The sequence below is a fragment of the Natator depressus genome, chromosome 8, assembly GCF_965152275.1.
Source record: "Natator depressus isolate rNatDep1 chromosome 8, rNatDep2.hap1, whole genome shotgun sequence".
In the NCBI taxonomy this organism is placed as follows: domain Eukaryota; kingdom Metazoa; phylum Chordata; order Testudines; family Cheloniidae; genus Natator; species Natator depressus.
In genome coordinates, this window is record NC_134241.1 from 13,892,527 (window position 1) to 13,920,027 (window position 27,501).

Below are 27,501 nucleotides of genomic sequence, written 5' to 3' on the forward strand. Positions count from 1 at the left end.
CTTGCTAAAAAATGAATCCATATACACTCTGCAGACTTGAGATCTTTATCTGGATCTGGTTTACCATGCACATTTTGTTAAGTAGTGTCACTTTAATATCCTGATTAGCATGGTACATCTTTCGTTTTGTCAAGATAATGGCATAAGTCATACTAATTGAAGTAACACAGTGTGTCAAATGCTATAGTGCATGATTTAGCTAGGACTTGGATGTCTGGTCCAATTAACTCACAGTGCAAATTGCACCAGGTTGTGTCCCTTTTTTGCCTTCTCGACAAGAGAAAGTTACAAAGCAAAACTGCAGAAGTGTTTTTCATTCTTCACTATCCCGATGACCTTCTAATAGGCAAACAGACATTAACAGAGAGTCATGGTTATTTAAATATTTGCGTCTTTTGCTCATGCAATAGATTCATGCCGATTCGTAGTGCAAAATCATTGACCAAGGCACTTTCTCCTACTAGGAGCAGGCTTCAAGCTTTGCAATACGTTCTGAAGTTGCTATAGCAAGCACAGGGAAAAACTGTCCAGGGAAAAAAGGATGCCAGTGATATAAGGCCATATGGTAGAGTGAAATCAGATTATTGTGACAAAATTACTTTTTTTGAACGGAGTTTAGAGGTGTTTATAAACTCTCTACAACTCACAAAAAAGCATCAGTCAGGTGGATTGCCATGGCAAGTGTGACCTTATTAACATCCATAGAATCATATCTTTTGAACTAACATTGCTGAAATCTGCTGTATTGCCTGGTACTGTACTTTTGCAGTTCACAAGTGCAATTGCAAAGTGGTTTACATGACAATCAAGTATCAATTTCAGGCTGGGTGAATGAAATGAGAAGTGGAATAAAGGAAATGCTAATGAGAACACAACCATCACCAAAAAGAGAATAGAATTCTTTTGGTCACCCTAGTTTCTCCTATAATGAAATGAAACAGAACAAAATATTCAGCACTTGAATAGATGACATTTCAGTGCCAGGAAAGACGCATGTAAAGACAAAAAGAAAAGGAGCACTTGTGGCACCTTAGAGACTAACAAATTTATTTGAGCATAAGCAAATAAATTGGTTCGTCTCTAAGGTGGCACAAGTACTCCTTTTCTTTTTGCAAATACAGACTAACACGGCTGCTACTCTGAAACATGTAAAGACAAGAAAATATGTCACAAAATAGCAACAACAAAAAATGGCAGGTTTGTCTCCAACGCACTGTTCACACTTATGGTACTCTGTAAATAATTACAATGCTATCTTATTCAGGCTCCAATTTAACAAAGCACTTAAGTATGTGTTTAACTTCAAAGGGTATAATTAAGAAAGCACTAACAGATACTTAAGTCCCATTGATTAAATGGACCTTAGATACATGCTTAAGGGCTAGATTTTTAAAGGAATTTAGGCATTAATTGAATTTTCAAAAGCATCCTGGCACCTAACATTCACTGAAATCAATGTATTGTAAGCATCTAGGAGCTTTTGAAAATCCAATTACGCACCTAAACACATTTAAAAATCTGGCCCTAAGTGCTTTGCTGAATCAGGGCCTCAGTGACTTAATTACCATTTCTTCTGGTTGCGTAACTTGCTCGCTGTCAGCCTGCATGGCTACCACAGATTCCAGACCTTTTGCCTGTAATCCAGAAGTATCATTTTCTGTTCCCTGATGACACCTTTTTATATGCATCTGAGCTAAAAAATTTTAACCAGTGTAGAGATAGAAACACTATGGGTTTATTACAGTTCATGCCACAAAAAGAACACAACAAGACAAACAAAAAATAAATAGGGACTGTTTGTTAGAAAATACCCTTTAATTATGAACCAACCATTGTAAAGTGACTGTTCCAGTAAGACATCTTCAGTTTAAAACTAAAAGAAAAAGTCATTCAGGCTCTGATTTAAAGACTCTAAATGGGAGGTTTCCCATTTATTTTTTCAATGATTTTTGGATCAGGCCTGAAGTGTGATGTGTGTACATGTGTGAGTGTGGTTTTATATATGTTTGTTTCTATTAAAGCAATCATTTAAAGCATTTCTCTGTTCAGCAGGTATGGAGAGGCCTAAACATCACAGTGACTAACAATATGCTCTATATGTAGGACTTTTATTATTTTAATATGACAGAACATGAATCAAGATTGCAAACTGTTAAATGGAATTTAACAGAAGTTGTATCTCATACTTTAAAATAAAAATGGCGTAGCTCTAAATAGTCCTATACAGAATTGCTGCAAATCAGGACAAAATTCCATGCCCATGTAAAGATTGCAAGTAGCATTTCATGTCTTTTTATTGTTGGCCAAGGTATTACATTTGTCTTGTCTTACCTGGTCCTTCTTTTTAAAGAAGGTTGTATCATGTGTGCCATTTTGAAGCTTAGCTCTCTGTAAAGTCCGCAGAGCGGGTGGACGAGGTTGAAGGAAGATTGATGTTGTTACAGGGAAGGGACAAACCTGTTTACCCCTAATTTTGACCTCACTTCAACACTGCCTATTTGAAAGCTCAACTTGAACTTGTCTAACTATTAGTTGAAATGTTTAGGTTTGTGTTACACAAAGGCAAAAGCCATAATGAAGAAGCAAACACAGAAGAGAAAGGGAAAAATCCCTTGAAAAAAGGTAAGGTGAGAAATGGAAGAGTAGGCAGAATTAAAAACAAACACAAAGAGACCATAAAACTGGAGGCTTGAGTGGGAGGGGTGGAGAATTTGAATAGAAACAATATATTAAAATAGCACCCACTTATACCAGTTTAACCTTTGGCAAGATTCTCCTATTGCTAATGCTGAGCACATGCTTCCTTTTAAGTAGAAAAACATTGTTTTAAAATTTTAAATGTTCCTACAAAAAAACATGGATTGAAATCACAAAATAAAAACTGTTCACAATCTCCAAGTGGTTCTTCTGATCCCCAAAAACTTGCCAGAGATTTGTAGAATCTCGACCTCCATAACATTTCACCACTTCTGGGATCTCTGCAAGGTCTCTCCATCAGTAGCCCTCTTGTACATGGTATTTTCTAAAATAATATGATACAAATGTGAGCCCAATTCATTGACATTAAAATGACAGCAAATGTAATGAAAGCTTTCACCTAGCCAATTCCAGCTTAATTTCAAATAAATGCAAGCCTTTCAATTTGCCAATACTTCAAACACTAGAAAATCTTCCTTCTACCTAGTCCACCAGCTCTGCAGACTTAGACTTTAAACTTAAGCTTAAACTTAAGCTTTACAAGATGAAACACAAGCTCAAATTCTTCTTTGCATTTGCCCTGCATTGCACTTCTGGGCCAAAGCAGTTCTACAGTCCCTGAAGCCAACCACAGAGGCTTACCCCAGGGGCTGCTGGTAACCACAGCCCTCCTTGTACCCATTTCAGGGAGCGTGGCTAGAGGCGGGGCCACTGCTGGGGCTTTTTCTGCAGATGCTATTATGGTCTATAGAGCCATTGGCAGCCAGTTTAACTTAAAGCATACATGGTCCAGGATTTGTAGTTGAAAGGCATCTTTGTCTCTCTTCCTCAGCTGCAGCTGAGGAGTTGGTCCTCTGTATTTGGCACCACTTTAAATTCCATCGAATTGGCTGTATCAGGGAGAAAAGAGGTAAATAGTTATCTACTGTTTGAAATAAATAGGTAGTCCTGATGATAGATACTGAATATCTAATATAGAAAATTGACTTTTATGCTTAAAACAGCATGGCACATATTCATGAGGGTATGTTTGCTGTGCATCGAGAAATATCTCTAGAAATACAGGACCGATGAAGTGAGCTGTAGCTCACGAAAGCTTATGCTCGAATAAATTGGTTAGTCTCTAAGGTGCCACAAGTACTCCTTTTCTTTTTGCAACATTTCAACTAACTCCTTTAATAAAACCAGCCCTAAATAGCCAGTATTTTGTCAATGCTTAAGCAATGGACCTTATAGTATGAAACCTTCAAACCAGTAAGGAAAACAAAACATTTCATAGATTAGTTCTCACAGGGAAAAAAGAAATTGATTGACACCAAGCAAATCTCAGTAGCAAGAATCAGTGAATTCCTGCTATAACTGGCAGTACCGATATAGTATTGGAGTTGCATACATGTATCCAAGGCCAGAATTTGGCCCAATGGTGGTATCTAAGGGCCAGATCGAAGTTGATTGGAGTTATGTATCAGAGGGGTAGCTGTGTTAGTCTGTATCCACAAAAACAACAAGGAGTCCGGTGGCTAACAGATTTATTTGGGCATAAGCTTTCGTGGGTAAAAAACCCACTTCTTCAGATGCATGGAGTCTTCAGATGCATTGGGGTTATGATTACAGGTGGGTTGTAACAGTCCCTAAATGCTGGAAATGAGAAGCCTTAAGCCTAAACTTCCTAATTTTTAATAAAGATAGATTCTTACGTCACCTTAACATAGTAATTTGTATTTAATTTCCTGTACGGGGGTGGGGGGAGAAGATTGGAAGAAACAGATGTTGCCCCCCATGGTCTGTTGAAGAAAAAAGAACCATGAAAATTCATCTGTCCATCTTATTGCTTTTTTATTAGGTAACACAGATGCTGGGGAAAAAAACTGAAGAGAACTGAGGTATTCAAAACACTAACTTCTCCTTTGAGGGGTGGAATTTTTTCCCCATGATTTGCATTATCCAGTAAATAATAAGATGGATAGGTGTGTGTTTTTCCTTCCAGCTGTAGAAAGCAGAACAAACATCTGTTTTTGCCTTTTTTTCTAACTATACGAGAGAACAATGCTGGCTTTGTGGTAAAGCACCCATTTTTCAAAGGCTACGTGACAAAAAATTGTTTGCCTGGTTCATCTGGTGTAGTGTTTGTATTCCCTGTTTCACAGAGACCCCCTGTTTCACGGAGACTGCTGAGAGGGCGGAGGGGGTCCTTATTGTATGACTGGATACGACTGCAAGCCTTGCCCGCGGTATCTGAGTCTTTCAGCGCTTTGACGCGGCCTGGAAACAGCTTGGCATGGAATGAAAAGTATATTAGAAATACATTGAAATGCGAAAGGCGGTAGGAGCACTGCAGAAGCAGAACAGTCACTGCTTATATGTGGAGGAAGGACACGGATACTTCAGATCACTCTGACGTGCACAACACTCTAAATATGTTTTAGTCAAACACAAATTAATGGACGGAAATCAAGAGTAACTGGGTGAAATTCTATGGTTTGTGTCATGCAGGAGGTCAGAGTAGATGTTCTGGTGGTGCCTTCTGATGTTCACGTCGGTGAATCTATATCCAGACCCCCTGACCATAACCAGTTATTTACTATGATATGAATGAAGCTGCACGAACTCCCCTGGGTTACAAGGAAAGTCACCAACACATAGGCTTTGTCTACACTACGGCGGGGAGGTATAATTTCCAGCTCGGATAGACACATAGCTCTGTTCAAGCCAGTGCACTAAAAATGGCAGTGTGGCCGAACCAGCACAGGCATTGGCTTGGGCTAGCCCTACTCTGTACCTAGGATGGGACTGTACTTGGAATTGCCCTTAGAGCTGCCTCCATACTAGGGACTTCCGCTGGCACAGCTATGTCAATCAGGGATTGCCCCTCTTCATACCCTGACTGACAAAGCTATGCCAGCAGAAGCGTGTAGTATACTTAGCCTCTGAATAGCCTGAGGAAAGCGCAAGTTACCTCGCCCTCTGTTCCCGGAGGTCATGGATGTGTGTACCTGGGGATTTGGGACAGACCTGGCCCTCAGAGAGAATAGACTGAGGAGGGAGTCGATTTAAATTGACTCCAATGAGAAAAGCCATGGCTTTGTCCTGACAAAGAATGTGTCACAAATTATAGGGAAAATATGCAAATTGTCGTGGGCTGGGTCCCATTAATTGCAGGGGATTATGCTGTTATATGCAATAAAAAAATATTTAAAACCCCAGGTCACCCTCCCATACTCCATTAGAGCAAAACTGAAAAGTTTATGGCAGAATCCTACTCAGCAGCAGGCTGACTTGGATGAAAGAAACCAGACCGTGACTCATTATGTAAATAAACCCACAAAAGTCCTGATTTTAGACATGAAAGCCCTGTAACAAACACACTGCCTTAATTAGATGGACTGTTTCATTTCTGGGCAGGTGCCCACAGATTATGCAAGGGGTGCATTTTATCAATGTCTAAATAAATAAATAATCAATCCGTTAAATCAGTTTAAAAAGCTTTGGCATAACCCAGTTAACAACTCTTCAGGAAGCTTCATCCATTCATCATTACAATGATAGACTTGACCTACTACATCAAAGCAATCATACCAATATATCAATGTGCAGTATTAGTGACCTTTAATCCATGCATTAGGAACATAATAAGCCATGAGAGCCCAAGAAGAGTTGTGTTCTTGTAAACTATTTAATCTCCTATTACTAATAGGGAATTTTCATGTAGCACTTACTATTATACAATCACAGTCTATTGTCTCAATGGGAGTTTTCAGATTTAAAAAAAACACAGCAAGTGGTATAAATCTGTATATTATATTGTGCACTTGAGAAAAGTACATATGTAGTGAAATGCTTCATCACAAAGTACAAACCACAGCATCCCGTACAATTTTGTTACCCTAAGGCATTTGTCCGCATTAATGGCCATAACATTTCAGGTTTTACAGACAAGGCATTTGTTAGGTAAGGAAGTGCCCCCTACAAAAAAATCGACCCTACTTAAAAAATTCCTTCCCTCTTAAACTTAAAAAAAAATATCCAAAGCAATATTTGTAGGTTTCAGAGTACTCCATTTCAATATTTGTAATTGCTCATACATTAGACTCCACATTTCAAATTTTCAATCTGGGTCATTTTTGTAAAGTTGAATTTATTTTATAAAATAAACGCAACAAATTCAGGTTATTAAAAAAATAGCAACTTACATTCAAAAACCTGAAAGTGTTCTACAAACAATTAAGTCTCTTAATGTCTCTTAATGCCCCTGTAAGATAGGAACATAATGTCAGCTCTATTTCACAGGTGGCTAAACTGAAAAATTAAGAGGTTATGGAACTCAGCCAGGATCACACAGCAAGTTCATGGCAGAGGTGGAAATAGAGTATCTGTCCCCTAATATAACCATTAGAAATACTCCTTTTCCAGTGGACTCATGCTCAAACCAATAAGGTGCTACAAGACCATACAGTACTACAAGATATCGCTGCATGGTCAATATAAAGCATTTTTCACACCAACTGTATCTGGCCTTTTACATCCTTCTGCAAATAAATGTACAGGTTATGAGTCTGTGCATAAAAATTAAACATTACGGCTCATTAAGGCAGTAGGTTTTTGACAGCCGTGGGCAGTGGTGAGCTGGAGCCGGTTTGCGCGAACAGGTTGTTAAATTTTGAAGCAGTTTTAGAACCGGTTGTTAACCCGCTTCCCTGCAGGGGGCGCTGAGGCTTTGATGGGCTCCGGCCGGGAAGTGATGTAATTCCTCCTCCGGCCACCGGGGGTGCTGCGCTGCGGGAACCATTTGGGCTGCTGCCTGGCCCTGGGCACGAGCCCTGCTGCTGCTGTTGCTCCCCTGGCCCTGGGGCTCCCGCTGCTGCCTGGTGGGTCCCCAGATGCTCTGCTGGGCCTGGGCTGCGTCCTGCTGCTCGGGCTGCTCCAAGCCGCTCTCCCCGTGAGCACCCACCACCCTGCCTGCAGCCAGCCCCTCCTCCAGCCACCCCTGCCCGCACCAGCCCCTGCCTCCAGCCACCCCCGCACTCCCTGCCTGCAGCCAGCCCCTGCCTCCAGCCACCCCTGCACCCCCTGCCTGCAGCCAGCCCATCTCCAGCCAGCCATGCACCCCCTGCCCTGTCCACAGCCAGCTCCTGCCACACGTACCCCCGCCCTGTCTCCAGCCACCCCCACACCCCCTGCCTGCAGCCAGCCCCTGTTTCCAGCCACCCCCGCATCCCCTGCCTCCAGCCAGCCCCTGTCTCCAGCCACCCCCTGCCCTGCCCGCAGCCAGCCCTGCACCCCCTGCCTGCAGCCAGCCCCTGCCGCACGCACCCCCTGCCCTGCCCGCAGCCACCCCCGCACCCTCTGCCTCCAGCCAACCCCTGCCGCACGCACCCTCTGCCCTGTCTCCAGCCAGCCCTGCACCCCCTGCCCTGTCCACAGCCAGCCCCTGCCGCACCCACCCCCTGCCCTGCCTCCAGCCACCCCCGCACCTCCTGCCTGCAGCCAGCCCCTGTCACCAGCCAACCCGCACCCCCTACCTGCAGCCAGCCCGTCTCCAGCCACCTCCTGCCCTGCCCTGCCCGCACCAGCCCCTGCCGCATCCCCTGCCCTGCCCGCAGCCAGCCCCTGTCTCCAGCCATCCGCGCACCCGCTGCCCTGCCTGCAGCCAGCCCCTACCTCCAGTCAACCCCTGCCCTGTCTCCAGCCAGCCCCGCACCCCCTTGCCTCCAGCCAACCCTGCACCCTCCTGTCTCCAGCCAGCTTCGTACCCGCTGCCCTGCCTGCAGCCAGCCCTGCACCCCTTGCCTCCAGCCAGCCCTGCACCCTCCTGTCTCCAGCCATCTCCGCACCCCCTGCCCTGCCCGCAGCCAGCCCTGCACCCCCTGCCTCCAGCTAGCCCTGCCCCACGCCCCTGTCTGCAGCTGGCCCCACATCCACTGGTGCCCTGCAGTTCCCAGGGCAGTAAACCTGCACACCTGCTTCAGTGAGGAAGGCAGGGAGCAGCTGGGACCCACACATGTGCACACCCTAGGGTGACCAGACAGCAAGTGTGAAAAATCAGGATGGGGGGTAGGGCGTAATAGGAGCCTATATAAGAAAAAGACCCCAAAATCGGGACATCTGGTCACCCTAGCACACCCCTAGGGAGTGGCGGGGACCCACACATGTGAAACGGAGCTCATTTCTAGTTCAGGCCCATCTTTTTAAAAAAGAACTTTAGGCAGGGTTAACATATGTCCGTATTTTCCCGGACAGGTCAGGCTTTTTGGTTCTTAAATCGCTGTCCAGGAAAAAAATTCCTCCCGGGAAAATACGGACGTATGGTAACCCTGTTGGTACAAAAAATACATACTGGGGCACATCCCTTAAATCAGAACTTTTTATCAGGAACCGCTTGTGAATATTTTGGCAGCTCATCATTGGCCATGGGTTTCATATGGAGGAGGGGAGGTGTTTTACACATATCATTTCAGCAGGCTGACTTGGGTGAAAAAGTCAATGGCCCTTGGGCTCCTACGTGTCTAAGTCTCTTGACTTTTTCACCCAAGTTAGTCTGTTGCGGTACCTTTTACGTGGCTGTTAAAAATCAGACTTAGGAGCCTCAGTCCCATAGTTGCCTCTGAAAGTTTTACTTGTGGACTTTGTGACCAATGTCAGCCTGCTGCTGAGTTAACCTGCCATAAAATTTGACAATTTGGGAATGTGACATTGGTTTTTTTGGTTTTAATGGTTTTAAATGCCAAATTACTTCCACACCAATCTTCCTTCATAATTTTCACTCATCTTTCAGTAATTAATATCCATTTTCTTGAAATAACTGGCATTTTACTAACAAGCACATCAAAAATGGGACCTGATTCAGAAATACATCACAACAGGGATCCCAGAAAAAGGAGCAAGCTTCTTTCAAAGGTTTCTCACATCAGGTGGTGACATATGGAGCTGCCCTGTAATAATTTATGAATACTGTGTGTCAGCCTGATTATTGGGACGGTGGTTACCATATGAATGTATTGATTTAAATTCAGTAGGGGTCTATCTGTAATACCGGCGGGAAGGAGAAGGATGGCTCAAGATAGCCAATCATTAAAAGTCTTTAAGAGTCATTAAGGGGCAATGCCAGTTTCTAGCCAGGCTATTAAACTAGTTTGACCAGGAATGGTCAAGACCTGCAGCAGAACAAAGAACTCTGCCAGGGTTCAAAGGCTCCTGCATTGGTGCAGAGACCAGACCACAGCACTGCCAATGTCAAGAGCTTAAACAAAAGATAATATGGTGTGTTTTGGTCAGTCTTGGTTTTTTGAACTCCCCCTCCCAATGTGTCCAAGCCCAGAAACAACCAATGTGATCATCTAGTCTGACTTCAGGTATAATACAGGCCCCAAAATATGTCCTAGAGCAGATCTTTCAGAAAAACATCCATTCTTGATTTAAAAATTATCAGTGATGGAGCATCTACCACACCTGTTGGTAAGATATTCCAGTGGGTAATTACTCTCACTGTTAAAAATTAACTTCTTATTTCTATTCTGAATTTGCCTAGCTCTCAGCTTCCAGCCATTGGATCATGTTATACCCTTCACTGCTAGATTGAAGAGCCCATTATTAAGTATTTGTCCCCATGTAGGTATGAAAAGACTGCACTCAGTCACCCTTAACCTTCTCTCTGTTGAGCTAAATAGATTGAGCTCTTTGAAGCTACTAGTATAAAACAGGTTTTCTAATCCATGCATCATTTTCGTCACACTTCTCTGAACCCTCTCAAATTTATTTGAATTGTGGACACCAGAACTAGGCTCTCTCTCTCTCTCTGTGCACGTGTGTGAGAGACAGAGGATGCAAATGAGGGCAGGTCTGCACTCGGGAATTGATGCTCTGAGATTGATCCACTGGCGGTTGATTTAGCAGATCTAGTAAAGACCCACCAAATTGACTGCAGATCGCTCTCCAGTCGACCCCTGTACTCTACCCCCAACAAGAAGAGTAAGGTAAGTCAACAGGAGATTTTCTTCCGTCGACCCCCGCGGTATAGACCCCGTGGTAACTAGACCGAAGGTACGTCGACTCCAGCTACGTTATTCACGTAGCTGGAGTTGCATAGCGTAGGTCAACTTACCATGGTAGTGTAGACATAGCCTTAGTGTTGCCAATTTTATGGAGTAAGGCGATTTTGGGCCCCAGTGCAGGAGCTCTCTCTGCTTCATGATGATGCAGAGTTCTCAGCTTCTCCTCAAACCCCCAAATTCTATTTAATTCTGTGCCTTCCACACCTGTGCCTTCCACACCTGCCCCTTCTCCCCCAATCCACTGCTCCAGGATTCTTCATCACCCTGTCCTCAGGTGTGAGGGGAGGCAAGAAAGCTGGGTGCTCTTCTCCCCCTGCTCTTCCTGGGGAAGTGGGGAAGCTCCACAGGTTCTTCACCCCCCTCTCTCCTGTGCTAGGCCTGATGTTGCCTGGGGACAGAGGGGAGGGGGAACAGGGAGCACACTGACCCATTGATCACAGGAGGGGGAAGGGGTGCAAGGCCACCCTGAGTTGTTGGGCTCTTTCTGCTCTCCCCACTTCCTGTGAGAATGGTGTCAGCTGCTCCCTCTCCCCTATCCCAAAAGTCCTCTCTCCTGAAGGGAAGTGGGAGAGCTCTGCTTGCCTCCTGCAGTAGCTCTGATTTGCTGCTCTTACCAAGGAGATTGGCTGCCTACCCCACTTGCCTATCAGTTTCACCCATCACTGGCATGACAAGACTGAAATTCACACGAGGGCTGGGACTTTTTGCCTCATCGTGAGACCAGCTCCCGCCCCAGCCTAAACTGTGAGAGTTGGTAATGCTGACGCCCAGATGCAGGCTCCTGCTGGGGATGTCTGGAGAAGCCAGGCCTCGCAAGGTTGCCACCAGGCTCAGCAGGACGTTTAGGTCAGATAGACATGCATGCAGACTGGTTTAAAATCACCTACAAGATCTCTATCAAGCATTCTTACAACTACAATACCTACCTGCTGAAGTGAAGAAACAGACTGACAAAGCCAGAAGAGTACCCAGAAGTCACCTACTACAGGACAGGCCCAACAAAGATAATAACAGAACGCCACTAGCCGTCACCTTCAGCCCCCAACTAAAACCCCTCCAACGCATCATCAAGGATCTACAACCTATCCTGAAGGACTCTCACAGATCTTGGGAGACAGGCCAGTCCTTGCTTACAGACAGACCCCCAACCTGAAGCAAATACTCACCAGCAACCACACACCACACAACAGAACCACTAACCCAGGAACCTATCCTTGCAACAAAGCCCGTTGCCAACTGTGTCCACATATCTATTCAGGGAACACTATCGTAGGGCCTAATCACATCAGCCACACTATCAGAGGCTCATTCACCTGCACATCTACCAATGTGATATATGCCATCATGTGCCAGCAATGCCCCTCTGCCATGTACATTGGTCAAAATGGACAGTCTCTACGTAAAAGAATAAATGGAAACAAATAAGACATCAAGAATTATAACACTCAAAAACCAGTTGGAGAACACTTCAATCTCTTTGGTCACTTGATTACAGACCTAAAAGTTGCAATTCTTCGGAAAAAAAAAAACTTCGAAAACAGACTCCAATGAGAGACTGCTGAATTGGAATTAATTTGGAAACTGGATGCAATTAACTTAGGCTTGAATAGAGACTGGTAGTGGATGGGTCATTACACAAAGTAAACTATTTTCCCATTTTATTCCCCCCTCCACCCTCCACTGTTCCTCAGACGTTCTGGTCAACTGCTGGAAATGGCCCACCTTGATTATCACTACAAAAGGTGCCCCCCCCCGGCTCTCCTGCTGGTAATAGTTCACCTTAAGTGATCACTCTCATTACAGTGTGTATGGTAACACCCATTGTTTCATGTTCTCTATGTATATAAATCTCCCCACTGTATTTTCCACTGAATGCATCCGATGAAGTGAGCTGTAGCTCATGAAAGCTTATGCTCAAATAAATTTGTTAGTCTCTAAGGTGCCACCAGTACTCCTATTATTATCTTTATTTTCATGTTATGCTCTAGGAGAAAAAGCTCATCACAATCAACACCCACAAATTACCAGCAGTAGATTTTTAAAGTTGGGCATGCACAATTCCCTGATGAGAATGTGCTAGGTCCTATTCAGACAAACACTTAAGCATATATTTAATTTTCAGCATGTGCTTAAACCCCATTGACTTCAATGAGACTTAAGTCCTGATTAAGCAGAGTGCATAAGCACAGTCTTAAATGCTTTGCTAAATCAGGGCCATAATCAGGGGTCTGTGAACACACAATGCCTGTGAGTGACCCAAGTAGCAAGTTTCAGAGTGGTAGCCGTGTAGCAATGTACAAACACAAACAGTGGTATCCAATTGCACACTCACCTTGTGTAACTAAAATGGATATAATTAATAAATAATCCCCCTGCCTCAAAAGAGTTGAAATCTCCTGCAACTTGTGGATAAAATGTGAAGCATACATTTAAATAATATACCTTCCATCTTTAAAAGCTTTTCTACTAACATTTTGAAGTAACAGCCATTAAGCTCTGTGTATTTGGCACAATACTAATATACAGCAAAGCACGAATTAAATTTGGCTGGAGGATTTCTCCTATAATTTAGCATTAGTTAATCTAGCCATTATTTAGTGTCCCTTTAACACAATCCTAGGTTTTAAAAAAATCAGGGATCTCTCTTCAGCTCCGTCACTCACTCATTTCTTCTTGCAAGCAATGTTTACAGTTTCAATTATTTTGGATCCAACCAGAGTAAGTGGTTTTATTTAAAATTCAATCAGGCTTCTGGTTTTAAACATCTTTTTGTGCATGTGTGGAGCACCAACAATTGACAAGAGCCCTGAATTTAACATCTGTTCCAACCCGTAAATGGTTTTCATTTGAGAACTGAAAATAAACATAAAGCAATTACAAACTGCTCACTCATAATAAATAGTATGTTTGCTACAACTGCTGCCATCAAGTCAGCAAAAATGCTATGAGCCAGAGCTTCAGAAATTAGGAATTTTCAAAAATTGGGCAAACCAAAGAGGACCCAAACATCAAAATTGGGACCAGGATTTTGAAATGCTCCCTTCTCCAGACACATATACAAAGTGGTGGGGCCTGTCTGTAACAAGAGCATGTGCTATCTACAGAATACACAGTGATGAGTTAGAATCGGTTGCTTGTTTTTTAATTTCTTTCCACATTCTCAGTATTTTTTGAAAAATGGGCAGAGTTTGGTTATCATGAAACCCAGAACTTGTAGAAATGACTGAAGTCAGGCACAGTGTAGGCAAGCAACATGCATTCTTCCCCACACAGCTCGATCTTCGCATCTTAGTCCTAGTCCCTGTTATTACAGTCCTGGGTCTACACACAGGACTTTGCCAGTGTCCTCCACTGCTTTGCCAGAAGGCCTCTGATATTTCATTCTGAGCAAATATTAAGTATGCCAGATGTTGCCATTTTGTGAGTTGTGCCAATGTCATAAGAACATAAGAATGGCCCTACTGGGTCAGACCAAAGGTCCATCTAGCCCAGTATCCTGTCTTCCAACACTGGACAGTGCCAGGCGCCCCAGAGGGAATGAACAGAACAGGTAATCATCAAGTGATCCATCCCCTGTCGCTCATTCCCAGCTTCTGGCGAACAGAGGCCAAGGACACCATTCCTGCCCATCCTGGCTAATAACCATTGATGGATCTATCCTCCATGAATTTATCTAGTTCTTTTTTGAACCCTGTTATGGTCTTGGCCTTCACAACATCCTCTGGCAAGGAGTTCCACAGGTTGATTGGACGTTATGTGAAGAAATACTTCCTTTTATTTGTTTTAAACCTACTGCCTATTAATTTAATTTGGTGACCTCTAGTTCTTGTGTTATGAGAAGGAGTAAATAACACTTCCTTATTTACTTTCTCCACACCAGTCATGATTTTATAGACCTCAATCATATCTCTCCTTACCCGTCTCTTTTCCAAGCTGAAAAGTCCCAGTCTTATTAATCTCTCCTCATACGGAAGCCGTTCCATACCCCTAATAATTTTTGTTGCCCTTTTCTGAACCTTTTCCAATTTCAATATAACTTTTTTGAGATGGGGCGACCACATCCGCACACAGTATTCAAGATGTGGACGTACCAGGGATTTATAAAGAGGCAGCATGATATTTTCTGTCCTATTATCTATTCCTTTCTTAATTATTCCCAGAATTCTGTTCGCTTTTTTGACTGCCACTGCACATTGAGTGGGTGTTTTCAGAGAGCTATCCACAATGACTCCAAGATCTCTTTCTTGAGTGGTAACAGCTAATTTAGACCCCATCATTTTTATATTTAGTTGGGATTATGCTTTCCAATGTGCATTACTTTGCATTTATCAACATTAAATTTCATCTGCCATTGTATTTCCCAGTCACCCAGTTTTGAGAGATCCTTTTGTAGCTCCTCACAGTCTGCCTGGGTCTTAACTATCTTTACTACTTTTGTATCAACTATCTTTAGTATGTCCACTGGAAGAGCAGTGAGTCTATTTCACTTGTGATCTAAAGGAATATTTGAAGCAGTAAGTAGGTAAATCCACTGTGACAGGGTCAGGCCAGATGGCTACAGGAGAGTGATAGAAGGCAGATATATTAGCCCCAGGTTAAGTAGGTCCCTTTTCCCTGGGTAAAGTAACAGGGAAGGTTCCAGAACAATCAGGAAGTTTCTGGAATTAATTAAGACAGGCAGGCTAATCAGGGCACCTGGGTTTAAAAAGGAGCTCACTTCAGTTTGTGGTGTGCGTGCAAGGAGCTGGGAGCAAGAGGCGCAAGAAGCTGAGAGTGAGAAGGCACACTACTGGAAGACTGAGAAGTACAAGCATTATCAGACATCAGGAGGAAGGTCCTGTGGTGAGAATAAAGAAGGTGTTGGGAGGAGGCCATGGGGAAGTAGCTCAGGGAGTTGTAGCTGTCACACAGCTATTACAGGAGCCACTGTAGACAGCTGCAATCCACAGGGCCCTGGGCTGGAACCCGGAGTAGAGGGTAGGTCCGGGTTCCCGCCATCCCTCCATCCCCCCAGCTCCCTACTTGATACCAGAGGAGTTGTACTGGACTGTGGGTTCCACCAGAGGGGAAGGTCTCTGGCCTGTTCCCCGATCCACTAGGTGGATCAGCAGAGACAGCGGGGATTGTTCTTCTTCCTTTCCCCATGCTGGCCAGTGATAAGGCTAACTGAGTGAATGGCAGATTTGAGCCACGAAAATTGCCAAACTGAGGGCTGCCGTGAACCTCTGAGGCGAGAAAATCCGCCAATAAGCGCAGGACCCACCAAGGCAGAGGAGGAACTTTGTCACACCACTTATTCGTGTCTGAATAACACCATAGCAGAATTTTTGGAAGCCTTCACAATCCAACACTAACTTCAAGCACGCAGCAGCTGACCTTCCAGTGATCTGCCTGCACATGATCACATGGGAGGAGGGCAGGAAAGAATAACGAACCCACTGCTATGCATATCCCCCAGTCGGAGAGGAGGAACAGTGGATTTACTTTAGCTGCTGTGGAGCCATTCAGCAGCCCCATGTGGAAGATATTTTCCTGACCTCAATTCCACCAACAGCTAGTGAGCTTTCCAACTGTATTTATATAAGCAACAATGAGTCAACAGGGTATTTCCAGGGGATTAAGAACTGGCTGTGTGAAATTGATAGCCCAAGTTACATGGGCTTTACAATCATATAGAAGACGGAAGGAAAAGTGATGTCAAATTTTAACCCTACCAATATGAACTACATCTTTCTAAATTTCAAATGTGGATCGTCAAATGACACTATTTATTCATTGCAAGTAAAAATCCTGGCAAATAAAATATCCCTTGCCCTTTTGAGGTATCCAGAGCCTTATCTCATAAGATTTTACTAGACTGGACATATTTGTATTTCAAACTCTCCTGGAGAGAGTACACGGACAGGGGGACCCACCGAGTTCTCTGACAGCACACAGGCAGAGAGCAAACATATAGCCAGTCTGTATGGCTTTGTGAACACATACTCTAGTTCCCATGTATAGAAACGTACATTTCTGCCAGAGTTTCACTCCTGGCTCAGTCATTATAAAGAAGATTATCATTGTAGGTAGCATCAGCATGGACTGATGCAGCGGATTTATCCCTTGAAAAGGTTTAGTTATATATTTGGTCTAGCAGTCACTGCACGCCTCTATTTGACACATGAGGCTTGATCCATTTCATGTGTTTATTGTCTCCCAAAAGCCTTATTGAAGAGGATTTAAGAATGCATTATACATAACACAGGGAGACTGGCACACACTCATCTCAGCAGAGGTATTGTTTTAACAAGCCGCTTATTCCATCAGGACTAGCTGCATTTCAAGTTGTCTGTGTCACACCCTAGTTCCGGACATTAGAACAATGCAGTCATCCTCTGCTTCCCAGAACTCTTTTAACAAAACTTACATTTCATTTCTCATTTTTCTTATTTATATTTAATGTCAGCACTTGATGGGGATTATAGTCATCATTGAACCTGCCTAAAATGGAAACAGTTTGAAGGATTATTTGGGAGGGTTTTTTTTTTTAAAGTAAAACAGTTCTTTAGCCATTAGAAATGATTCTTCATGTCTTCAGAAGGATAAAAGTGCTTTCAAAAGCCATTATGCCTGCCATGTTACAATTTCCTTCCTATAATGTTTCACTTCTGATTCCTGACAGCCTATAATAGAATGGTTCCTACAGAGCTAGTCACCTTACACATAAGTTTACCTGCCACAGAAGAAAAAAGCCCAATTTTCAGTGCTATAGACTGAGCATTTGACTATTTGGTGTTTGCAATATTTTTGGCACAAATTGGCTTCAGACTGGCTAACCACTGAAATTCTTTTGAATTCATTTCCCCAATGATAGAACTTCAGACTTTCCCTTAATAATGTAACCATATTAGTCCCTAGGAATTCAAATTCAATGTGTTTTTCCTTCTCCCTGTACCATTTCTAAGAGGTTTGTAAAATACAGGATCAAGAAAAAAGGTTTATTATGCCAATCCAAATATTCACAGTTGAACCTGGAAAGAACACCAAGAGGATCTCACTGTGTAGCAACGTTTCACATAGTTTTCCTTATTACTCTTCTGCTTGGTACTGCTCAAGACAGAAGTGTCAGCTCCCTATTAAAGCAAAGAGGAGTCAGTTACAGATTCCTGTGTGCTGTACAGTCAGGTTACAGTCATCCTGGAACAGCAAATTTTGGAGGAGTACAACAAGAGGATCTGTGCTGAGCTCTCATTATGGATATTAGTGGCTGGCACTTGACTATGATGGACTTCCTGTTGCCAGTGCAATAGCAAATATTGCACTACCAGGCAAAGCCAAACTAGTGGCAGTGAAGCCTGTGGGGAAGAGCAGGAGCCCCCCTGAAGCGCACTTACAGCTCTCCCAGAAAAGCTTAATGTTCGTGAGCACTGACTGGGATTCAGATAGTCAAAGCATTTACAAAGCTTTATTCAGAGGACAGCACCTTAGATTTCTGGTGTGTGACATTCTTGACAACATCATGGAGGATGCTATATCCCAGCAGTACATGGATCTTTTTACGTGCATCTGATCAGGGTAAGCAGTGCAAAAATAAATGGAAGTCAACCATCCAAATGTAGTTGAATTTAACCAGGAAAAAAAGAAAGCTTAGAAAAGTAAGATATCATTCAAAAGAGAGATATGCATTGCCATTCAAACCTTCCTGAAAGGGATTTAGTGTTGCCACTGAAGGAGATAGCCTTCACAAAGTCTACCCCTTCCTTCAGCTCAATAGAACATATACTGTCTATTTTCTCTTCCCCAAGTAGCATTCATAGCATGAGCTCCCCGAGTGCTGCAACAACACAGATTGCAAAGAATTCTCCATGCTGGTTTTGAACCTCAAATGTAGAGCCGGAGAGCCCCAATAGGTTAAACTAAGTAACAGTGAGAGAAGAATATCAGGCTTTTGATCCATTAACAAGCACAAAACTAAAGATCTCTCAGCTACACAGCTGGAAAATACTGAACTTGAGAATTGAAGTGAATGTGAAACTTTCTGCAATTATTATCTGTAACAGATATAAGTAGCAGTGAGTGAATCTCAAAAGGTTTGTTTTCAAATGGATTCTCACACAAACCTCTTTGAGCAAGAACAGAGCTATTATTGAGGCAGTTTCATATAATGGTTAAAACAGGGAACAACAACATCTCAGGGTTACCTTGTGCTCCCCTTTCTGCTTGTTATATCCCACCTGTTAGCTTACACTTACATTGTAAGTTGTTTGGGGCAGGGACTTTCTCTGTTATATGTCTGCACAGTGCCTACCACAAGGGGGCCGGGGCCTCTGTGGTACTGCAATACAAATAAGAAATAATTATACAATACATGTGTCCTGACTTGCTGTGTAACACTGAAGCTGTCACTTCCACCCAGTGCCTCAGTTGCCCCCTTTGTAAAATGGGGGGGGGGAATATTCACTTTTTTAAAGCATCATTTGTTTCTCAGATGAATGGCACCAGATAGAAGTGCAAAGGCCCCCCATTTTAGTAAAAGGAGTGAAGCATCGCAGCTCATGACCACAAAGGAGCTCTCTGAGCCCCTGCTTCTACCAGAGCTTCTTCTCCCTGGGTTTATGTAAACATTGTTATTTTTAAATGTGTGTATATTCTGACTGGAGCAAGATGATGGGAAATGCATTGAAGTGCAACTGATTATACTTGTCAGCTCATTCAAGTTACGAGTGGATTTTAATTATTTCAGCTCTTCAGAGAAATGATCAAAAGTCTGCACGAAATTATCAACTTTCACATAATCCCATTGCTGCCAACATTTTTTATTCTAAAAATAAGATTTTCACCCCCACATTCCTAATATTTCCATTGCATTATTTCACCAGATGTTTTAAGCAGAATTTATGGCTGTGAATTTTTCCATCTCTCGTTGATAATATTTGGTTTGGCCTTTTCAGAATTATAAGAACAGAAGAATAAATTATTTCATTTTTAAGTTACTGGGTGGCTCAGAGAGCTTGTAACGTAATTACCAAGTAATCCTTTGCTATCATACATGTATAAAACCGAAAACCGGCAGCAAGGTACTTCAATAGGTTTGGTTTGATATCAACATCACGTATCACAGAGGATACTACCCTCCGTAAAGTCCCACTCCAACATGGTACAGAGCACCTTCAACGTCCATTGATTTTAAATGAAAGACATAGGTGCTCAGCAACCTATAGCCTGTCTATACCTTGAAATGACCACTGAAGTTTTGTCCACATGGTTTAGATTTATGTTTTGCTCCCTCTTCCCTGCCCCCCAGCAACTTTCAAACAGAGGAAAAACAAATGAACAATGAAAAGTCATTTGTGTTAGAAACCATACATTCACTTGGTCCTGTCAAATGACTATGAAAAAAAGTATTTTGCTTCTCATTTTTGCTGGAAATGCTTCATTCAGTTCATAATTTAGACATATGGTTTCTAGTTCATGTCTGCGCAGTCAAATGCACACACTTCTTAATTATTTTGAAATGATTAAAATGGAGCAATAAATCCACTGTTTGACATAACATCATTATTTGATCCAAACACATACCATAATGGCTTATTAACATGCTTCCCACATTTACTGAAATTTTTTCAAAACCAGTCACTAATTAATAGCTGCAAATGCAATGATCATTCTGAATAGTTATGCCTTATTGCCACATTGTTTTGTGATGAGAACATTATTATGCCCATTAAAAATATATACACATTTTAACCTTATGTCAAAAAGGTAAATGAAGCTAGTCTAAGGGTAAAAAACTTAATGAACAGAAGGAATTAAAAATTAACAAAGATTATCAAGTCTGCAGTACTAATTTTCTAAATTGGCAAATTCACTCATTGAATTAGAAAAGATGGACATGCACAAGTCCATGAGGCCAGATGCAATGCATCCGAGGGTGTTGAGGGAGTTGGCTGATGTGATGGCAGAGCCATTGGCCATTATCTTTGAAAACTTGTGGTGATTGGGGGAGGTCCCAGATGACTGGAAAAGGGCAAATATAGTGCCCATCTTTAAAAAAGGGAAGAAGGAGAATCCAGGGAACTACAGACCGGTCAGCCTCACCTCAGTCCCTGGAAAAATCATGGAGCAGGTCCTCAAGGAATCCATTTTGAAGCACTTGGAAGAGAGGAAGGTGATCAGGAACAGTCAACATGGATTTACAAAGGGCAAGTCATGTCTGACCAACCTGATTGCCTTCTATGATGAGATAACTGGCTCTGTGGATACAGGGAAAGCGATGGACGTGATATACCTTGATTTTAGCAAAGCTTTTGATATGGTTGTGACTTCTGTACCCCAGGGGAGCACCCAGAGTGGAAATAAGGCATACATTTTTAACAGTGAGGGTAAGTAACCATTTGTACAATTTACCAAGGAGCATGGTGAATTCTCCTTCAATGCCAGTTTTTAAATCAAGATCAGAGGAATTATTTTGAGGATATTCTACGGTCTGTGTGGTACAGGAGGTCAGACTAGAAGAGCACATAGGTTCTTTATGGCCTGTGAATCTATAAATCTATGAAACAAAAATCATATTATTAAGAACAAGAGCTTCAATAAAGGGCCTGGAACCAAAAGGAAGGTGACACCATTCAAATCCTATAGGGTTTATTATCCCCAAACTTCTCCACATTAAGGTTCCTTAGTAACAGGTCTCCCAGGCCAAGGCCATAAATTAAAATAATTAAATAATTCCATAGGTAGCCTTGTATTTCCTGGAATTGACACCACCTGGTATCAAATTAAATCCTGCTTAATCTTATCTACCAGAGCATGTTTAACCACAACCATAATTACTGAATTGTAGAATTTTTTAAAGAAGTGGCTTTTGGGAGCTGTGGTCCATGCTCCCTCTTGGACTGGCCACAAAAAAAGCCCCACGGAAAACTAAACAGAAAATAGGCTGATAAAATGCTTACCGGGATGAAGAGAGCTAAGGAGGAGGAACTGAAAGCTCTTCTCCACATTCCTGCCCCAATTTACAGGTCACTGGGGAACTTTGAAGAGAAGCAACCTAAGCTTGAATGATCAACAAGATGCAGCCCTTCTATGTTTTGAATGAGCAGAAAGGCAGCTTTGCAGGGAAAGTAAGTTACCTTTTCCCTTTGCATACAGCTTTGTATTGGATTCATATTAACAAATACAACTTTACCCAGATACTTTTCCCTGAATTTTAATTCTTATTCAGGGGAGAAACCCCATCTCTCATCCCCCAGAATCCTGCCTATTCCTATTCAGCTCAGGGATCATGCCTGCCTTCTTGTCCGCTGCATAAATTGTCATGAATCTGGGAGAATAAGGACATGTCTACACTTGCCATTTGAAGTGCAAAACATCCCTTTTTTGAGTAAAAACCGTGGTAGCGTCTACACTTGATAATGACTTTTTGCTGTGAAACTCAGACTTTTCACCGCAAAAAGAAAATGACCTTCACGAGAGGCACACAGTTCACGAGAGGCACACAGTTCATGAAAGGCACACTTCATCTTCACTGAAATTACAGACAGAACCGCCATGAAGCCCAGCACATGCTGTTAACACTTCCTTTCCCAATCACAGCAGCAAAGTTTAAGGATTTTCATTTGCAAATTTTTCCCTCAAGGCATCCCGAATCCTAACTGCCAGACATTATGCCGCTCTAATAGCCCTGGTGTCTGGCTGCTGAAACGCAGCAGCTAGGCATTCAGCCTCCATGCTCCACATATGAGTAAACCTTTCACTCTTCCCCTCACAAATGTTATGTAAAGTACAGCACACCGCAATAACCATGGGAATAGTTTCCTCACTCATTTCCAGTCTACTGTACAAACATCTCCAGCGAGCTTTCAAACGGCCAAATGCACAGTAACTACTCAGCACCTACTCAGCCATGGCATTAATGGGTCTCCCAGGATCACAATGGACATTTCCACTTCCCTGACAGCGATCTGCTGGTCTGGAAAGAAAGTCCAGCTTTCTGTAGAGGCCAGTGTTTTTAAAGATACATGCGTCATGCACCTTTCCGGACCATCCAGCGTTAATATCAGTGAAACGCCCATGGTGATCCACTAGTGCCTGAAAAACCATGGAGAAGTACCCCTTATGATTTATATACTCGGTGCCAAGGTGGGCTGGGGCAACAACAGGGATATGCGTACCATCTATCGCCCCACCACAGTTAGGGAAGCCCATTTCTGCAAAGCCATCCCACATGTCACGCACACTATCAAGAGGCATGGTCTTGCGCAGTAGGATGTGATTAATGGCCTTGACCACGAGTTTCCATGGCACCGACGGTCGATCTCCCCACTCCAAACTGGTTCGCAACCAACCGGTAGCTGTCTGGAGTTGCCAGCTTCCACAATGCGATTGCCACATGCTTCTCTACAGGGAGTGCAGCTCTCAGTTTGGTGTCCTTGCGACATGAAGGTGGCTTTCCGCATCCGAAACTTTTGAAGCCACTGATCGTCATCCCAGATATGCATAACGATACGATCCCACCACTCAGAGCTAGTTTCCCGAGCCCAAAAAAGCCGTTGCACAGTGCACAGCTCCTCAGTTAATGCCAAAAGCAAACGAATGTTACTTATTTCCGTTTCAGGCAGCTCATCAGGCATCTCTGACTGCAGTTCTCTTTGCAAGTTTAAAAACAGCTGAACGGCCACTCGCGATGTGCAAGTGACAGCTAGCAGAGTAGTGGACTGCAGTTTAGGATCCATTCCTGCTTGTAGATGTGGCGAGGAAAGTAGCCAGACAGCAAGGAGTGTTAAAAAAATGCCACGAAAGAAATAAGGAAGTAATAGGGCTGCTGGGACATGAAGCAGCGCATCAGGGGGCACTGAGCAGAGACCCAGAATGCCTTCTGCTCACCCCTCCCTTCCCACAAGACCTGTCGAGAAGCTGCACTGTGAGATAGCTGTCCTTCAGCGCCTCTGTCAACAGCGATGGAAGTGTTCCTAATGTAAACACTCCTTGACGCCTGAGGAATTAAGTGAGTACACAAACCAGCGCTTTGCTTTCACCGGTTCCCTATCACCGGTGAAACTTACAATGCAAAAACTGCAAGTGTAGACATACCCTAAGGTACTGGGTGCCTGCAAGCCCAATAGTTGATATACAAAATTATGCAGTGATGCATATTGTGATCCTTAGGGCAGGATCAAATCCCTTAACGCCCATAGCGGACCGGAACCAGAGAGCAGGATTAAAAGAATACAGTATTAGAAACTGTGTCAAAAATAATTATTTATAAAAGTATTATATCTTTACCACAACCTTTTTAGCACAATGCCTCCCAAAATATAATAAGCGGGGCTATTATATAAAATCTTGGGATGTTATCTTCTCTGTTAAGATTTTGGATTAGAAGTCACACATAGAGATAAACTAACAATTTTCCCCAGGGAATCGCATTTCCAAAACTAATACAAAAGCTTCAGACTAACAACTGGGAGTCATAAAAACATGAAACTTGCAGAAAAGGCAAAATTGTTGCATTTACAGTCAAGCGATTTTGGAGGCATTGTATTGGAAATTTTTTTTTTTTTTAAATCTGCTGCCCAAGCATAAGCTTAACTCGGCTAAATTTACTATTTAGTCTCAAAGGTATATGAAATGAGCTAGTCACTTCAGGAATTATCAGTTGAATTAAAGGAAAATATTTCGCATATACACCTTTGCTTAAGAAATCCAGGCATATTGATGGTATGTTAGGAGTAAGTAATTTTTTCTGAAAAATGAATTTCCAAACTGTCCACTGGCTTATCTTAAAGGTTGTGTATTATCTAGTGAATAGGGTTCTGATAGGCCTGTGAAATACCAGACAAACTGGTTCCCTGTTTGAAACTAAATCGCTAAGCCTAAAGATCATGTAGCAGAGTAACTGACATGAAAAAAGTCTGTTGTCCTACATGCTGAGCTGGTGTCCTCCTCCTTTCGCTATTCTACGCCTGTTTTGAATGCATTCATGTAGAAGTGATTCTTGCTAATCTTATTCTTATCAGCAATTGCCAGGGCTTCGAACTGTAATTTTGAATTAGCATAAAATGAGTCCCATTGTAATTCCATGTCTCTGCTCCCTGGGTCCTATGCAAGAGTTTTAAGCAATCTCGGCTTTGTGAAATGATTCATTTCCCCTTGCTGTCAGTGCTGCTTTTATTTACCATAATTTTTCTATGCCTAATCCCTCAGCCTTAATTTCTGACCTTTAGCTCAGCAGCAATGTATCAGTTAGCTTTATGGTTTCCATAGGCCTGATAAATGCCTGTTAAACTGAAAGACTGGATGTACAAGTCACAATGTCACAACGGGTTACTCATTTTCTGCAGTTGCATTCCAACTCCAAAGCAGAGACATTAAATTAAGTCTGGTTTTAGCTGTCCAAGTCAAAGAAAATGCTTATATGTACGTGTGATGGGATGTACAAACCCCACATTGGTCAGGCGCAGGTTCATGAACTGCTTTGTGTTTGACGATCCCTGCCACTTCTGCAAGGAGCATCAGACCTGAAGGGAGGATCCAAAGGGGAGAAGCCCAGCTCAAAGCTGTAGGCAGACTTGAGAGGAGAGCAGACCTTCAGTCCGTAGTTCCTGGTGAGGGTTTAGCGGAGACTCAGAGCAGAAACCACTTGAAGGACAGCTGCCTGTCAGACCCTCCGTCCTCCCTCCCAAGGGGAAGGTGAACCTCATGCAGATCAGTTACCTCAGGGCTATTACCAGTGACTCACCTGTGGATGCTGACCAGGACCACAGCCTGACAGAGGCTGTCTGAAGGAAGCAAGGCTGGCTACAGGCTTGTGTTAGTTCACGTGTGTTTCTTTTCCCTTTGGATCTTTGACGGCCCCAGACGGGGTGCACTCCAATGGGATTCAGTCAGAGAACTCAGTGTCCCACAGCTGGACTCATGCTGCCAACTGCCTCCATGCTGAGGACCCAAGGCTAGTGACTCCAGGACCCAGTCATACCAAAAGGACACACGGTGGGAGACTAACTCCATGACAGTGGGATTGAAACCAACCGCTCCCTGTATGCTTGTTTGGAAATACACTCAGAACATAGGGCCTAGGTAATGTTGAAAATGTTATTTCTCACTGTAATGTGTGCAAAGAGGAAACAGAGAAGAAATTAATTTTAAAAATGATATCCCTTTGTTGGAAGACTCAGGCTAGGATGCTCCCCTGGTGGATCAAACCTTCTGCCTCCCTGAACAGCTTATGTATTCTCTCTCAATAACTAAATGATCAGGCCTTTGTGAGTTATGACCTCTATAAACCATTTGTTACCAATAGATTTTCAGCCATATCTTTACATTGATATTTTGATGTATTTATTTCCCCATGAATCAAACTGTTTTTTTACTTCCTAGCCAGTTCACATTGGATTTCACCTGTGTCAGTGCCCAGTTTTCAGGGGTAACTGGGCCTTAATGTGACTTCCACTTCTGCACTCACATTTATTGCATCCACAATAAACTGTGGGCATAAACATCAGGGCAGTCAGAACAGAAGGTCAGAAAACACTGTGGACTTGACTCCTATTTCATGGTAATTCTTAGTTCAATCAAAATGGCTGCTGCACTAATTGTTTTTCTCAGTGCATATGACTTGCTTCTATTTGTGTGCCATGTTTAACTAATGGGATTATGCTATGGAGAACGTAAGAGAAAATGCTTCATTAATTGGCTTGCTTGTGTTGAGAAATTATCATGACTAACACACATGCAGCGTGATCATGATAATACAAATTTAATCATTCCTGCAGTTTTCATTTAAGCACTTCCTGTCGACGTGCATAGAAAACACATTTCACATGAAATCCAAGTTATATGGTGAGCACAACTTTTGTATAAAGTATTAAATTGTTTCTATTTATATATATATATAAAAATTCGGAATCAGATTATAGATTTCTGGCTGGGATCAACGGTGAAGAACACAAACTCTCCACAGTGTGACTTGATTAAAACACATTATGAAGGAAAGATTGCAGAAAGGCTGCCTGCATTTCAGTTTAGGACAAATTCACCTGGCTTGTTTTGCAACATGGCCTTTTGAGCTCTAGGAGCTGCTTAAAGCATGCGATGTGTTTACTGCACATTCAGATAAGCTAGATTCCAGAATGCCACATTTTCCATTCCAGATACATTTAAAATTCCTGTTTCGTAAGCTGTTCTGAGACCAGTTATTTGCTATCTGTATCTTAATGCAAATGTTCAAAGGTGCAGATAGCAAGAGGACTGGACGGCTTGGGGAACTGATGAAAGATGACAGCCTTTTACCTCTACAGGTTACCCTTTCAAATCTGGCCCAGAATGATAGTGAGAGTTCAAGGGTCTGTGTAATAATACCTCTCCCTTTCATAGTTCAAATGAACATAAAATAAGAACAATCTATTTACCTAGTGAACAGGTATCCAAATCTCTAGTGGCACTAATAGGCACCCTGGGTGGCAGTGTCATAAGAGAGCTAAAGCAGTGATTAGATGTGAACTACCCTCTGACCCTTCAAGGTGGTCTACACAGGTCAGTGGTGAGGCACTTTGGGTAGATGGTAATTTGTACTACCATTCCCCATGCTCTGCAGATAAATAGAAAACTTCGAACTCTGGGGCCGTCAATCACCACAGTAAGGAAGGTATGTTCAGCTTTGCTCTATTCATCGTCCAGGTAATTTTTTCTGTCCCCTGTGTAATCATTTAGTATCTAGCTTCTGGGCTGCTGCACAATTTAGTTTCTCAAAGATAATATTCGACTTTGTTCTTTG